Below are 4,985 nucleotides of genomic sequence, written 5' to 3' on the forward strand. Positions count from 1 at the left end.
TTTTGAAAGGAAACAAAAAAAAGTCATAAGTGAATGAGCTGGTAAATGTCAAGCTTTACGCAAGATGAACATATTGTTCATTATCCAGGATACAAAGGAGGTCATCGACTGATCAGGAAAAATAATGGATTTTTCATATTGGTAGCCAAAACAGAATAAATCAGGGGAAAAAATATTTGGTTTGAGTCAAATCCAGTCAAACGTTCTTCAGGAGTTTTAGCAAAACAAAACAATTGAAAAATTCTGTTTTGGCTTAACTTAGAACATTTCATTTGATCCAACTGAGATTCATTTGCAGGTTTTAACATTTAAAAAAAACCCTTCTCTGAAACTTAGATTATTTTTTAAAATGAAAAATGCCTCTTTAAAATAAAAAGTTTAAATCAAACATGTCAACAGGATACATTTCAACAGTTCCAAAATGAATCACTTCGTTTTAAAAATGTTAAAATGAACTATTACGTTTTTCAAATATCTCTTCCCACTTCTCCGTAAAACTACTCCTCAAATTCAACCTGAATTTGTGAAATAGTTTTAGTCCCTCTTAAAATCTATATTTTAGTGAACTGCTGTAAAAGGAACTTGAAAATGTATACTCCATTATAGTCATTAGTTGCAAGAATTTACTCTTTGCCAAGCATTTGCTTCTCCCCTTGTCTGGTGAAAGAACAGACTGTGCTTCCTACCAGAATATCTCAGGGCTGCTGGCTGTGATGCTCAGAAGGATTGCATAATTTGGTCTCTTAATTGTGTTTTCATTTGTTAGCCCCTACAGCGTTCTAGGTCGTGTTCACCCATATAAGAAGAATCCATGCCCCAAAGAACATACAGCTTAAGTTTTGTATCTTCTTTATGTAGCACTGATCATTTGAGCATGGATAGGGAACAAGTGAGAAGAGTTATGAGGAGGGAAATAGCATGCATTAAGAAAAAACAAATGCTTTCTCAACATTTACTTTCTCAACATTGCATTCATCTGTTTCTAACACGTGGAACTGCTTATCATTGACAAATAGCCCATGGAAGAATAATATAAATTAAGCAAGAGAATGGGACAGGCTGAGGATTTTAAGTCTTTTAAGTCTACCTCAAAATATTTGTTACTATTTCCAACAGATTGATGCATCTGGCTATAGAAACTACCTGTCATTAACTTCAAAGGGCCTTTTGTTTGAGTAGTATCTTTGGGGATTTTTCCATAGGAAAACTGCACAGCCTACATCTGGCTTGCTTGCCAAGTATGACAGGGAGTCTAGCGATGTCTGCTGCAAGTCAGCATTGTTCCCAATGATCCAGGACAGATTCCCCCTGTAGAATATGGATGACTTCACTTTTTGTTAAGTACACTCCTTAGCAGATGCTGCACAGTAATATATTCTGAAACAAGAGTCAGCATTGGGAACTACACCTGGACTTTAAAACAACATTGATTTATATGACATTAATTCAGTGTGATGTTTGCTACTGTTTGGCAAAAAACTGCATACAAATAAAATGCTGTTCTGTTACTGACACACCTTTTATTTTTACAAGATAATTAAAATACACATGTGCTCTAACAGAACTGATTACAAGTCAAATTGGAGCTGTAGGAAACAGCTGGAAATGAGCTGTTTCGCCTAACCTAATTTGAATTCAGGACTTCTGTTAGTGTAAGTCCAGAACTAGCTAAAACAATCCACAGGGAAGATTATGATGTATGGTAGGAGCAGGGCATACCTTTACTTTCTTGAATGGGCCTGTCTCTGCTGAACTGCTCCCTCCCCTACACACAAAGCCAGAGAGCAGGGAAATAGTGCCAGAAAATCGGTGGATTATTGACTCCCAAGGCAGTAGCCAGTGCAACTAAGACAATCTGGTAGAGGAAATAATCTTCGTCGGGTATAGGGTGAGTGCACATTATTTCTTCTTTCCTTTCTGGAGAAAGCAAGAAACTGGGTCACTTCTACAGTCATTTAGATTCCTAGTCTGCCCTACGGCAGCAGACAATGTGCTGTCTTTTACCCAGGGGGTGTGGGAAAGCCACAGTCTGGGTCACAGTTTGCAAGTTTGGATATTATATGTATATCTAATTAAAACTGAATGTGCATCTTCCAAGAGTGGCAGATGGAACTGTGTTATGGATCAAAAGATTGCAGAATAACAGTATTAATATAAAAATGGTGGTGCTGAAACTTTCAAGATGGTATCAGATTCAATCCCATTTGTGTTAGTTTCCAAGACTGCCATTGACTTTAGCAGTAGTTGGATCATCACCTAACTGATTAAAATCCCAAGCTCCTAGAGATTCTCTTTTTATTTGAGATTTATACATCTATCTGACTTCAGTGAGACAACTCATATCCATGAAAGTCCTCCCTATTGCATATTTTGCAAGCTTATCGCCATTGCTTATCACCATTGCTTTTTGCAAGCTTATCACCATTGCATCAATAGAGATCCACAGTGCAGCATGAAGACAGGAATTTGATCTAAAAGCTTTCACTTTTCATGGGGTTTTTTTCTTTTTGGTGATGGGAGAGTTTACCATGGACCATATTTTGATCTCTCTCTGATTACAGCATGGATATCTCCTCCAAGGGCAGGGAAACTCTGGAGCCAGGATTTCATCTGAAAATCTATCGGGCATTCTGTAATCAATACCTGGCACTGGCGTGCCCTGCTTCCGATTCCAAAACTGTTAAATTTCTGCACCACGCTCTCAATTCTGCAGTGGGTATTCAGTTTTTCAAATGGCAAGAAAGTTATTGGACAATGGTGCTGTGCTGGTGTAGTATTTTCAGTGTTCTGAGTTATGTCCTTCAGCTGGCAACAAAGGGCAAGATCATGCAGCCCTTATGCCATTGCCTTTAATAATTTTGTTCAATTGCAGGTAACTAGCCCAAAGCATCAGATGATGCACGCATGTGTATGCACAAGCACACATTCACGTGCGCACACTTACAAACCTCCTTCACTCACTTGACCAGTATAAGAACCACGCTTTCTAAGCAGGTAACTATCTCAGTTGATGTTCAGAATCCATCATAGCTGCTTTTCTGTAGGACTGAGAGATAGCTATAGAGCAGCAGTTCCCAATCTGTGGTACATGTACCACCAGTGGTATGCAGACAACCTGTCAGTGGTACATATTAACAGATTTATTATTATTACTTTATATGACAAAAATTTGGTAGTGGTACTTAAGGTTGTATCATTTTAAATTGGTGGTGTGCGATCTGTCCGAGTTTAGAAACTGCTGCTATAGAGCTCTTCAGAATTCATTAACTTGTGCTGAGATTTTCATGAGCATTTTCAATCAGCAGAGCTAATATATATATTTATAGAGAGAGAGAGAAAGACAGACAGAGAGAAAGTCGAAATCAAAAAGTTTTGGGGCGACATCTCGCTATCAACAAAGCTTTTCATCAGGAAGGTTTCTGTGGTCCAGGGTGGAATCCCTGAGCATGTCTAGAACAAGGAAGACCCTGATGGAAAAACATAAATCTTTAGGCACAACGATTTTTGTCTTGCAAAAAAGGCTGTGTTTTCATTACACTGCAGAACAAAAACAGATTTTGAAATCTCGGTCATGAAACAGAACTGCCAGCTCTACCTGTTAGGATTAATAGAGGTTACCCAAAGGAATCTCACAAAAACTGGTGGGCTCACAACACTGTATAGGCTAGTCAGGGCCCTTAAACTTTGCTCTGAGTAAAGCACTGGCTCATAGCTTCCCTGAAAAGACCACAAGAAGAGTTGTGCCTTAGTTTCAATTCCCTCCTTGCTACCACTTTGTTCTGGTGGTCAGGCACCTTATTACATCCATTTTCAGGATGTCGCATACTCTTTCGTCACTGTTGGCACACTTTTGCTGTACAAGCAGCCACGTCTGTTGGTTGTTGCTTTGGAAAGGTGGAGCTTCTGCCTTCTCTCCTTCCACTCTCATTCTTGCTCTTTTGCTCATGGTATATCAGGAAGGCACTGCTTGCTTTTGCATAGAATCCACACTATGAGAGGTTTGCCCCATAGCGGTGTAGGAACAGGACACGATCAACCCCTCTGGGAGAGGAAACAATGTTGATATCAAAGTGGGCTCACATAGGAGTCACATTTGTTACTAGAGCCCAGTGAATAATGTTCAGCAATGTGGCCTTTACTCACCACAGTTGAGCTCTGAGGGCTCTTTATTGTTCTTTGTGCGCGTGTGTTGGTTTTACTACTGTCACATCTAACATTTATGAGCACTTACAACATTAGCTGGGTGTGTATTGCAGAAGGAGCCTGTGTTTTGAAGGCTTTTTGTTAACAGGTTTTTAGAGCTTACATTTTGCCACCTAAAATACAAGTAATGGGAAGTATCTTGCAAGTTAATCACTGATTTTAAAATATTGGATTCTGGTTAGCTAGGGAATGGAGGTCCCACTGCATAAGCACTTTCTGCCAAGAAAAGTAATTGAAATGTGAGTAATGAGAGTCTATGGTTAACCATTACTCTTTAAAGATGTATAGTGCATTTTAAAGGCTGAATAAACGCAGCCTATTTTTGCTGTCGCTTTCCCCTGTTAGCCCCTCTTTGAGAAGAAATTCTTATAATGTCCCAGGGGAAAAAGTATATTTATATTTAGTAATAAAAAAATAAAGCAGTGCAAATTGAACAATAAGGGTCATATTTCCAAGAAAATGGAGGACCATCCAAGACAATGGAGGTATAACAGAGCACAGGGTCTCTGTTACTTAGAGGGGCGTGGGCAGCAGCAAGGCACCCTGCAGCTGGCTATAGTCCCAATTAGGCAGAGCTGCCTGATTGGGGAACAGGGCCCAGCTGTGCCTTCTAAGGGCTGGGCCCTGAACAACAAGGCTAGCAGTTTGCTCCCAGCCAGCCAGCCAGAGAACACCACCCAGTTGGAGTTGCTGCTCACAACATCTTGGAGGTAAGAGAGGAGATATGGGGATGGTTGGAGGCTCATGGTCCTGGGCATGATTGGAAACTGCACCCTGCTGGG

This window comes from Alligator sinensis, unplaced genomic scaffold (genome assembly GCF_000455745.1).
Source record: "Alligator sinensis unplaced genomic scaffold, ASM45574v1 scaffold349_1, whole genome shotgun sequence".
NCBI lineage: Eukaryota > Metazoa > Chordata > Crocodylia > Alligatoridae > Alligator > Alligator sinensis.